General features: G+C 33.9%; 1 protein-coding gene across 1 annotated transcript in view; it reads left to right on the top strand.

Annotated features, from left to right (window-relative positions):
- LOC144442223 (MFS-type transporter SLC18B1-like) overlaps positions 1-13144 on the top strand; it is a 32746-nt gene that overhangs the window by 7109 nt on the left and 12493 nt on the right. The window lies entirely within an intron of this gene.

Here is a 13144-nt window from a genome sequence, read left to right as displayed (position 1 = left end):
TAAATCCTTCAAATCTGACTGTCACCATGTAATACCTATGTATCTCCGCGCTGAAACAAGTAACATCCATGACCTTGCCAAATTTTGTCCAGAGTACGTTTCTTGAGCCTTTATTGCTTCGCTTTTCAAATATATACTAGCCAATAAATATTTCACTAGGCATTTATGGGTAGAATTGTAGTCTGTCCACTCAGCTCGATCACAGAGCTATTTATCACTTGCTTGCATCAAGTAGTCGATTATATCGAGTACATACTCGCATCACTAGAAGGACACATACCTTCTAGTAATACAGTATATACAGTGTAAGGACACATACCAGTGTCAAGTAGAACGATGCATACATGTATCAAGTAGAACAACACATACCTGTGTCGAGTAGAACGACACATATTCAAGTAGAACGACAGAATAACTGCAGATAAATGTTACATGTCTGCATCACATAGAACGACATTGTATCAATAGAACAACACATGCCTGTATCGAGTAGAACGACACACATACCTGTATCAAGTAGAACGAGACACATACCTGTATCAAGTAGAACGACACACATACTTGTATCGAGTAGAACGACACCCATACCTGTATCAATAGAACAACATGTGACATGCCTGTATCGAGTAGAACGACACACATACCTGTATCAAGTAGGAAGATGCACATGCCTGTATCGAGTAGAACGACACACATACCTGTATCAAGTAGGCAGATACACATACCTGTATCAAGTAGGCAGATACACATGTGTCAAGTATAACAACATATCTCTATCAAGTAGAACTTTTTATGTCACCATGTAGATAGCAGTAGGTGGGAGGGAAGGGGATGTATTCTCAAACTACTGCTACAGTAAAGGTTTTAGTAAAAATTAACATTACAATCTCAAAGATCAAGCCATCAATCTCGTCAACAACTGGTGTTGTCAGGCAGTGTCCTTGATCTGTATACAACAAGGAAGTCAGGACATATAACAAACTAATTATTACATCTTAATAATTTATTAGTGATTGCATTTCAGATGAACAGGTGTATGCAATCATACCTAGTTAATCTTTACAGAGACTTATTAAGAATAGATAGAACCAAATTCTTAAGAAAAACAGTATTTTTCCATTTATGCTTACATTTTGGGAAATAAACATCTGTCAGATTAAAAAACATACACGAGTTAAAAACACTTCACTTTTTTCTTCTTGTTGAACCCAATACAGCGTCGTTACTTAGATACGTCACAATAATATATAGTACAGTTTTATCATACCTTATCCCAGTACATATTTCAAAATGATAAAGAGGGATATATTATCGATAAATGCAACATATTTATTTAGAGTTTATAATGCAAATATTAAACAATTATCAATTGTGATCTAATTCAACTGACGCAATGAAAAATAATACGAGAAGGGGTCTGTTATTAAAGTGTTACCGTAAAGAGGCTACTGAATTTAAGACAATATTTGCCCCTAAAATGTTCAAGCCATCACACACACACACACACACACACACACACACACACACACACACACACACACACACACACACACATATATACATACATACATACATACATACATACATACATACATACATACATACATATATATATATACTATATATATATATATATATATATATATATATATATATATATATATATATATATATATATATATATATATATATATATATATCACGCGTACATAGATTCCGAGTTGATGTACTATCATGTCATATATGGCTTTCTTTTGAGTTGTCCGATTGTTTTGTTTTGTTTTTATTTGTGGGTTCTCTGAAACTTTACAAGTCTATATAAAAGGAGTACAGAAACTGAAATGTAGGAAATACAGTAGTACATATACTTTGACAGGAATGGGGAAATTCAGATTCTGACTTAATACTTTTCTCGTACACCCACACCCACAAGCTCAAGTAATAAAACACGGGAGAAATTTAAAATAAATGGATGAACACCTACATGACGGTATGAGTGATTACTCTCAAATTTCCTTTGATCCTTCGGTAGATTGCTACCGTTGATTAGAAATAATTTTTTTTTGATCCTACACCATATTTCACTGTCGAGACGAGACTCAATTGCATTAAGTAGTTAATTTTATGTTTATTTTTACATGATTGGTTCATGTTCCAATTGACTGCACCTATAGAAGTCATTTTTCTTTGGAATACTTATAACATATATTATTATGCATTAAAATACTAAATATACTAAACATTTACCATGATTTGACGATAGACAACGAGTTCCAATTATTGTTGAGAGGTAGCCCCCCCCCCTCTCCAGGCCTGTTTGTTAAATATATCTGTGTCTGTCTGTATCTCCTTCTCTGTCTCTGCCTGCCTCTGTATGTATGTATGTATGTATGTATGTATGTATGTATGTATGTATGTATGTATGTATGTATGTATGTATGTATGTATGTATGTATGTATGTCTGTCTGTCTGTCTGTCTGTCTGTCTGTCTGTCTGTCTATCCTCTTGCGTTGCGGAAAGTATAGAAATTATGTTTTTTATGTAACTTATTAGCGTTATTTTCAGACACGTCAGACTGTCAATTTGCGTCGAACACTTACCAGCCGCTTGGAAGTCACGAATCTGTAATAGCCTCCTTGTGGTCGTTACATGTATTTTTAGGTTCAAACTGACAATAATCTTTTACATTTCTTGATTAATCAAGTCTAACAAGCACCTTTGACATTTGACCTCTGGAAGTGAATCACATTTGACAGTTAATAGGTGTGTAATAACAGACAACTGGGAAATAATCGTATCGACAGTATTTGTCTCTGGAGACACCAGTACAGTCGTGCTTGTTATAGTTTATTACTTTTCCACAGCAAGTAATAATGCATTCAGAAACTGTCAAAATACATACTGTTTGTCATAAAAAGAGAGGTCATATTTGTTCAGTGAAAGATTGCCTGGAAATGTCACAGAGAGGCCACCGGTGAGTGGTAAAGTATGCTACGAGAAAGCTCTTCAGCACATTGTTCATGTAGGACCCTCTCACAATGTAAAATAGAAATGGGTCGGTTGCTTCTATTGAAAAGCGTGATTGCAACATTACGTATCTCCTTTTAGATGAAGGGCAACAACCTCTGGACTTGCATAATATGCATTCCTTTTCCTTTTCACAAAATATTTGCATACGCATATAAAGTGATTCTTCGAGACTATGTCCTATATTACCTAGTACCTAAACCAGCCAAATTGTCTGAATGTTCACCGGGTGGATGTAGACCACCGCGACTTGGAAAACAAACATATACATGAAAATCAAACGAAATTAAAATGGGGAAAGGTATATCACAATACATGGGAAGCATGGAATGACATTACATAAATATGATGATATTTAGTCAAAGTTTTTTTTTATGGATTAGTACGTATTCCTGAATGTAGACGAACATAACGTATATACGCTGTGATAGAGTACTCTTTGAATTCAATCTTTGTAGCGGATTTCCCGTGCAGGTAACGAAATTTCCTATCATCAACTACAGCTGTCAACAATCATGAACGCCCACACTCGTAACATCTTTTCATTTCAACAGTCACAAGTCGAACACATATGTTACAGTTTCAAAATGAAAACACTGTAGGAATGATATAGTTATATATCTTTCATCTCATACCATAATTACAGACTCAAGGATTTAATCTTCACGAAATAGGTCATTCACCTTAGTGACGTAACAGAGGGACCCTGGATTCAGTATATTCTTTATGTTCAAGGTTGCCATGCCGACAGAATTTGGTATTTTGAATATTAATTATTTGACAGATGTACCTAATATATTATCCATATAAAATACAATGTGAATGATTTAGACGAGTCAACTCTTGGTTGTAAAGACATTACAGCCTAGATTCAATGGCTTATTGTGCCTTTCACGTTAATTTCCCTTGACAATCAACGTAGTCTACAATGAAAGTGAAAAAGCCCGAGACTTTGCTTATAATCTACATTTTAAATGTCAAACAAGTCTTTCTGGGTTTAATATCAAGTAAAGAAATCATGGGTCAGCACGCAATTGTTTGGAACAGAAGCTAAATTGACACTGGGATTTACACAAATTCATTTATATCATGTTGTTCAAAATGGATTCCACTTCATGTTTTAAAAAATCCCATTTCTAATACCTAGATAAGGTGTCTTAGATAAATAAACAAATTAAAAACAAGGTTTGGTATCTTTAACATTCTTCAACATTTAGGTATTTTAGGGAATTAAGTCCCGATGGAATATTCCTAAATATGTAATATAAAGCTTAAACTACTATTGAAAATTTTCTATTATAATTATGGCGTGAGTATAAAGTCCATGGTATTTATGTTAATTTGTGGCGTGTCATTTAAAGTATTTGTGGGTTTTTTTAATGTTTCAAAGACACGATTCATAGTATTAACAGGATGAAATGTTGTAAATGCCTTCAAAGTTGATCGAACCGATATATTTCTTATCGATATGCTAATCTGTTGAGCTTTGAAACTTTGATTCAAATGAAACATCACTACAGAGCCGCGTTGCATAAATTTACAAAGAGCAAATCAGTCGCACAAAGGTGCAATACCATCCCACGATGGGGGAGGGGGTAGAATCTGGGGCTCAGCACCAGGGATGCACATGCCTACTAAACAAGTGGTAGTGCCCCCCCCCCCATATGTACGTTGTGCGTAGAACTTTATTAGGAGGATACAGTACAATATTTTACCCACAATTCTCTCTGATTTGTACTGTCGGACATCATCTCATTGAAAATCTCACCAGTGTACATGGTTTCGCAAAATAAATTTTGATATTTGCAAAGCGTAGAATTGCCATTGATGAGTTTCTCAATGCCCATTTCATCAGTTCTGGTATCAATCTTTATTATAGAAGGAGATAGCAATTTTAGAAAATTTGTCAACAGATTTTCTTGTATAAAGACATGCAAAATATTTTCTACAAAACTAAGGAAAATACATTCACCTGTTATGACTTTGCCAAAGATAAAGATTTATCTGAATAGGTATAACAAAAGAAATTTACATATTAAAACTCTTCATACAAACTAACTACCCAAGTTAGTGATACTTTGACAATGAAATGTGTTTTATTCAGAGTACATGTTTAATTTAGTTGTTAGTGCATTTTTATACAACCATTTAGAACTTTATTTTTGGTTCTTATTACGCATACTTTTGTTACAAATTATTTAAAGGTAATTATTATGCTTAAAATGTTAAGAAATATGGGTTATTGAAGAAGTTATAAAATAAGGAACCTCCTAGCATACCAATCAAGGAGAGGTGTGATATTGTACAGTGGGGTGTGCCTATCAGCACTTTCCATGTCTGTTTTCAGTTGAAATTTGGCGGCGCTCGATAGCGAAAGAGCGCACCGATCATAGCTACAACATCCCAGGGCTGAAAAATGGTAATATCAGTCACAGCCTTCACGCTTTCCCGCCATAAAAGCCAATACATACGTGGACCAATATGCATAATTACTCGACAACGATATCCCCTTTAAATTTTAACGTGACTCCTCGCAAGAAACCAAACTCACTTTGTCAACCCTATATTTATTGTAAATAAAAATTTTACCAGCAATATTTTGTTGTTATTATGATGAATGCTACAATATTATAACAGCGAGTCATCCATTAAGCCTGTATTTACGTTAGAGCTTATTCATGTTATTGTATTGAATATGACAAATATGCAAATTACGTCGCCATATATAGATTTAGTCGAATGTTATAACAGTACAGCCGCCTACATTCTATCCTTTGCATATGATCACGTGACTTCAATAAAATATTGGAGAGATATATAAATATATAGTCGCTAAATTAATAATATTCCTTGTAAAAGAGGAACGTACAGATCATCACAATTTGGTACAATTTTTTTCACATCAATTTGACATCTGCCGTTTACAAGAAAATATTTCGTATTCAGAAATATTTATTATTCGATAAGTTCAAGGTTGTTAACCTCTGAAAAAAAAATATTGTAATTTTGACCTCGCCCCTACTACATCCAGTAAAAGTAGTCGTCATCATCGTGCGATATACTGTACCACGTGACGGAAATATTGCCCATATATGGTGTAACGACTCCTACGTCAGCATACCAGCAGATCCACAACATAGTGAATCAGGGGTGAATTTTGAGCATTTTACTGTTCTTATTTAGAATCAATATTTGATTCATCGCTACGTTGGCGTTTTTATTGTTTATGCTGGGATATCGATAACGAGAGAGTAGAGATGTCAACTTAAATGACAGTCAATTCACTTTACTATGAACTACAAACCTTAGTATAAATGTTATCAACTTAAAATGAAATATCTTGCTGTCTGTTTTAAATTAGCCTTTCTTTTCTACATATCTATACATCTCTATAAATAAACATATCAACCAATCACTCGATCAATTAATTAATTAATTAATTAATTAATTAATTAATTAATTAATTAAAACGTTAAATCAACCAACCAACCAACCAACCAACCTATCTATCTATCTATCTATCTATCTATCTATCTATCTATCTATCTATCTATCTATCTATCTATCTATCTATCTATCTATCTATCTATCTATCTATCTATCTATCTATCTATCTATCTATCTATCTATCTATCTATCTATCTATCTATCTATCTATCTATCTATCTATCTATCTATCTATCTATCTATCTATCTATCTATCTATCTATCTATCTATCTATCTATCTATCTATCTATCTATCTATCTATCTATCTATCTATCTATCTATCTATCTATCTATCTATCTATCTATCTATCTATCTATCTATCTATCTATCTATCTATCTATCTATCTATCTATCTATCTATCTATCTATCTATCTATCTATCTATCTATCTATCTATCTATCTATCTATCTGTCTATCTATCCAGCTATCCATCTGTCTATCTATCTATCTATCTATCTATCTATCTATCTATCTATCCAGCTATCTATGCAATATACACGCAAATACAAAGATAGATCGATCGATCAATCGACAGAAAGGCATACATACATACACAAATACATCCATCCATCCATCCATACATGCATACATACATACATACATACATACATACATACATACATACATACATACATACATACATACATACATACATACATACATACATACATACATACATACATACAGATAGACAGACGGACAGACAGACAGACAGACAGACAGACAGACAGACAGACAGACAGACAGACAGACAGACAGACAGACAGACACTGAGATAGATGGATGGATTGGTATGCATATAGCTATACAATACAACTTGATTAACCACAATACTGTACTGATACATGAAAACATTCTCATTTGTATTTGAATAATCAAGTTTATATTGTATATATCTATATGCGATGTTTATACCTTTTACATTTATTGATTTATTGAAAGTGAAGACGTACAATTAGATGATGTCAATAATACTACAAAAGTGACACAGAACGTATTATTCTCTCATTAAATCTTGTCTTATATCGTAAACCTATTTCATTTCTGTTGATCACAATGGAAGTGTGTTCATTCAATAGTACATGTAATTGGTTGTTGGTTACTATTGAGTGAATTGTACTAACAAGAGTCTGCCGATTATTTCATTTTCCAGGACCATGTGAAACAGATAAACTAATTTGAACGAGCAGAGTTGAATGACAATTAAACTATTGGATTATTTCACCATCATTCATTTCATTGGATAGAGTTAATAAAACACAACTCGACGATAAAGATATATAAACAAATGTCGTGGGTGATTGCGATTCACTGACAAGAAGGGAACACCACTCAAGAAAATAAAGGTTTGCGTTCTTGAGAGTCATTTGACATTTCATATAACATAAATTTCGTTAGCTTGCCCAGTAACACCAAATAAAAAAATTCCATCTCTATTCTAGAAGTACTGCTGATCATGGGTCTTAGCATATATGTATATGGATTAGATGAACAATTCGTATTCATGGCTATTGATCTGAAGGTAACAACCACTGACGTGACTTAAGAGTTATGGATATTCATTGTTCGTCTAAAAAAATATTCATGTCTGTTAAGACCAATGAAGTAACTACCACTGCTAGAACAACAGAGGTGAACAATAGTTTCAATTCGTGTTTCTTGGTAATCACACGATATGAAATCATGAAATAACTCTCCAGAGCCCAAGTTTATGAAAATACTTCTATTTGCTGGGGTGACGTTTTTCTTTAAACAAGTTCTCCCACTACACGTTGGTGTGTTTAGTCCAAAAGTGTACTGGCAATGTCTGCAAGGAAATTCTTGCATTAAGGCCAAAAAGGGGGGAATTGTTTCTGGTAAGGATAGTTTGTCTAAAATGGTGCGACGACGCGATTTAAATTTTTAAAAAAATATTCCTAACAAACCTGTAACTCTGTCTACTATTTATGGCAGTTACTATACTTTTTATTTAGCACTTTAGAGCAAGTGTGTATGTGGGGCAGATGTCATTTGCTTATTCATGATTGGTTCTGCAGTTGCCTTCACTGAAGTGGAGAAGGTTATTTTTGTGTTTCCCTGGATCTGCAGATTGCATGCAGCATGGGTTGGACAAACACAAGAAAAGAGACCTACGCGAGGGTATTTAAGTGATGCGCGAGCTGACCAGAAATAATTCTTTTTTTGACCTGATGGATATCCCCATGGAGACAAGATATCTGTATTCAAATTAAGTTTATTCTAATCAGCTATTTATACATACACACCTATTTTCGAAATTTCCTTGTCTCTTGAACGATAGCTATCCCATTAATATCACATTACAAAGAGATTCATGGACTACAAGTTACAGAATAGAAATAAATCATTTTATAGGCTTCTACAGAGAATTCAAAGACTACACATGTTGAAATGAAAGAAATTTTACACTGTAGAAAGTGATCCAAATGTTATTTTTTAAAGATTAAAGAAGAAATTCATGAAATTAGTGTGCTCACATCACATCACGTGATCATCACGTGATGTATATAGAAGATCAACGTCATCCTGTTCTTCTGTCGGGATGACATGGCCATTTTGAACTGATATCCCGTTGTAGATTATTGACATAAATGGTTTGTTGTTTAGAGAAAATATAATTTCTTAAACTACTATAGTTGTTATTTTCACTATTGAAGATAACAGATATTTGAAGAGGTGTGGTGGGGAGGGGGGAGGAGTGACGATGTAAGGGAGGAGAATTACTCTACACTTTATAGCTATTCAGTTTCTTGTCATGGACGTCTTCGGAAATGAGACAGACTTAAAACTCTGTTGTCTGCTTTAATTAGTGTGGTTATGAATACACAAACAGCTCCTAGACAAGCTAAAGGGCAGTCATATCAGGAGACGTCATCTTAAGATGTGTGTTGTAACCGTAACATTACTAACATACAAGCTCTTATACGGAAACACCTACATGCCCTGAATATGAGAGCACTGCTTTACTTGTAGGATCACGTAATTGTAAGACCATGACGGATCGATCAGTGGATTGGATTTTTGCAGCGATGACGACAATGATAACATTAAAGCAACGGCTTACTATCAATTTAGATCCTTGCAATGTCGTCTTTATAAATCAGCCAAGACGTTGATGGACCTTTTAAAAGTATTAAAACAACATGAACAATTTCATTAAATTGTCACATTTTTTGAAATTTTGACTCTGGACTCGCGTGTTTAATAACTATGTAAAATTACTCGTTGTTTCAAATTCAACCGTCAACGGTAAATACTAATACTCGTCACACAATTTTTTTTTAATTTTCATTTGGTTATTTTCGCGGTAAATAAATAAATAAATAAATGATGAATTATATAACTGATTTCAATTTAGTGAAAAAATACATGTCAGCACTTGAACATGAGAAATTATTCCAGCCAAAAAATACTTTCATACAATTTTTTTTCCTGAAACATATTTGCAAATCCCAGCCTCTTTTTTTGTCTTGAATCATAAACATACATATCATATTTCATACGTTGAATTTATGTAACATCAGTTCAACAGTGATTGTTTCCATGGTGAAATATCATGAAAAATGTAGTCTCCATACCTGTTTACTTTTGCCTAGTGGTGAAGTGGCGATAATTTATTATACTAAACACAAAATTGACCTTCAAAGATACAAAATAAAACGTCTTGCATTATTCGTAATCAAAGACAGACTAGTATGTACGCTGTTATCAGAAACACTTTGAGAAAACGTTAGTGCCTCGAGACAGAGTTGAAACTGCAGACTGCAAGTACTAGCGATAATATGATTGAGTTGAGATTATAATGACGGATGATAGTTATTTCTGCAGGCAAATTTTAGAACTTTGTAATGTCTAGTCAGACTGATTAGCAACAATTGGTGTCCTCGAGCATAACTATGGATGATTTGTGAAATAGCTAGCTCTCTAGCTGTCGTCAGAATTACATTAAACCCAGACAAGTCTTAGTGCATTTCGAGACTTACTTGTGAAGAAAATTTGCTAAATTTAATCAGTGGTTCAGATTCGTACATGATTGTTAATTGAAATTGAATGTTGAATTGATGAAGGGGCTCTTTTACGAGCTAAATGAAATTAATGCAGGCTAATATGATAGAAGAATAAGATTATTTTTCATTTACTTTTGGCGGGAAAGTGTTTTTTCTGATATTGGTAGAAAAGCGTCATTACCTAATTTTGGGTATCTTGAATAATCAATGGTTCCGACCAATCCTCTCATAGATATCGCAGTCGGGTTTCAAATTCACTCAAGATGAGTTTTGGCGAGGAAGATTATTTACCAATTTTTTAAAAATACAATCCATATTCCATGCCACAATCCAGGGGTACTAAAATTGATAACCCTGTTTCTATGGTTACGAACTACGTCACCTCAGACTATCCTTATCGGTACGGTAAAGCCGCACATATTTTATTGATTTTCATAGTTCTTTCTCAGACAAATACCCACTGCATAATTATCAAGTTGCAAATCCGAGATTAATATAATTAGTATTGATATCAAAGATCTTAGATGAGGGAAACTGTATTGTTTATATTCTTTAATTAACACGAACAACATTTTATCCTACCAGACACAGCTTTGATATTGAAGACAACGTAACACACGGAATATGTTGATGGAGAACGGTGTCAGTTTAGGGCAGCCATTTTTATGTAATATGCATGTCATAGGAATGGCTGAATCGGTCCGTTATTTTTTATTAAGATGTTTAATAAAAGAAAGTGAATATGTATACGATGGTGATACTTTCAATTCATAATCATACTTTAACTGACTGGATAACTTAGAAATGATAGTTAAAGTCAGAACAAGGCCTAGAAAACTGAACATTTGCTTTATTTAAAGGTACCGAATTTCAGCGATGAACGATAGTATTCTCCTACCTACGCTTGTTGGCATCTTACAATCGATGACGTCACTGATGACGTTAATTTTATTATTTCGGCCGGTTGGGTCACGAGAAACTTAGAAATAAAAGTGTCGCCTTTTATGATCGTAGTGTTGGAATTACTGCCTTGCGTAAATAATATTGAAGAAATATCGGTGAAAGGCAAGTCTTTAATTTTGTAGGAATTTTTTCTACTTGCTATGTTATTGACACCATATCGCTGTATACTTTTCAGTGAAATATTCATGCAGTCAACGGTTTATTAATTTCATCTTACATCGTTAGAGTCTGCGACCCAGACCAAAACTGCACTGTCCGTATAGACGCAAGTTGTTATGGCAACATAATCTTTGCACATGCGCGATAGGAGACCGGGCGCATCAGAAAAAAATAGTAATATTCAAGGGTTTATTCACCTTGTAGTGGTATATGTCTGTGGCCATAGTTTTGAGAAAAGAAAACATTGCGTGTATTGCTGAGGGGAAATAACGAATTGAACGTGTTGACACAATGGAGGTTTTTCAGTAGTTGTAATAATCGCATTACAGAATCGTGTCAGAGCCATGTTTTGTAACAATCAAGTTGCGACAGACATTTGATGAAATAGATAGATATTAGTTCATCAGACACACGCACAGCAGGGCCCTGGAGACCTGGATAATATCAGTACACAATCCATATCAAGAAGCGAACAGAAACATGTAACGTAACACCTCACAACGTTAGTGGCATGATTTATTAATATTTGTCTAAGGCAGGATTTCGAAAAATCCTAGTTCATAAATATTTAAGATTGCAAAGCAGCCAATAGCGATAAAAACGGAGTAGAGGTCAGGGGTTATTTGGTGAATGAAATATCAGATCCTATGACGATCATTCCAATGCGATAGTAAACTATGAATGTCAACAGGTCACTGGTTGAGGGCGCTGTTTAGTCACAGTTGACAAAATATACTTTTGATTATGCTTGTCTAGGTTTCGTTACATATCTGTTAAAATGTTTGCTGATACTATTCATCTTAATTTGACATGTTTAGTTGGTAGATTTCCCAGATTTGGAAGTCATGTGCTGGTCATGTGATAGATGACGTCATTTATAATACAATAAGAATTATGTATATATGGTACATATTGACATATCAAATGATCTTATTGCTTCCACTCAGCTACACTAAACTGACATATCTAATTGAAGTAAAGTGTCTGTATTCCTCGACTTTCCCGTAGATTTTGTCTAACATCGTCGTGAAACCACCAGACTTCTTTACGGCAGTACTACAAGATGCTCGCGCGAGAATAGAAAAAAAATACTCACGAGAATGTGATGTAAACGTGCAACATGTTGACAGTTCTAATATTAAAAGTATATTGTCTTGTTTCAATGTTTTATTTTTGGTTGTTGTTTCAATGCCATGCATATGGTGTAAAATAAAAAACAATGTCCAACTAATACCACTTTGATTTGAATGTGGTATGTACATAATAGGAGATTTAAAAATGACGTCTGTCTTTATAGAACAACGTTATCTGAATGCTCTTTATTGCCACTATATTTATACTGGTAGTAAATTTTTTAAACCAGTCATGCATACAGTATCGTTTCTAAGCTTAGGACATACCTGAAGCTTAGGACATACCTGAAAATAAAAAAGCGATATGAATAATTTGCACGTCGAAAAAATGTATAATTAATCTTTT

This window comes from Glandiceps talaboti, chromosome 11 (assembly GCF_964340395.1).
Source record: "Glandiceps talaboti chromosome 11, keGlaTala1.1, whole genome shotgun sequence".
Taxonomy (NCBI): Eukaryota; Metazoa; Hemichordata; class Enteropneusta; family Spengelidae; genus Glandiceps; species Glandiceps talaboti.
Note: the sequence above shows the minus strand (reverse complement) of the source record. Positions and strands in the feature narration are given on the sequence as shown.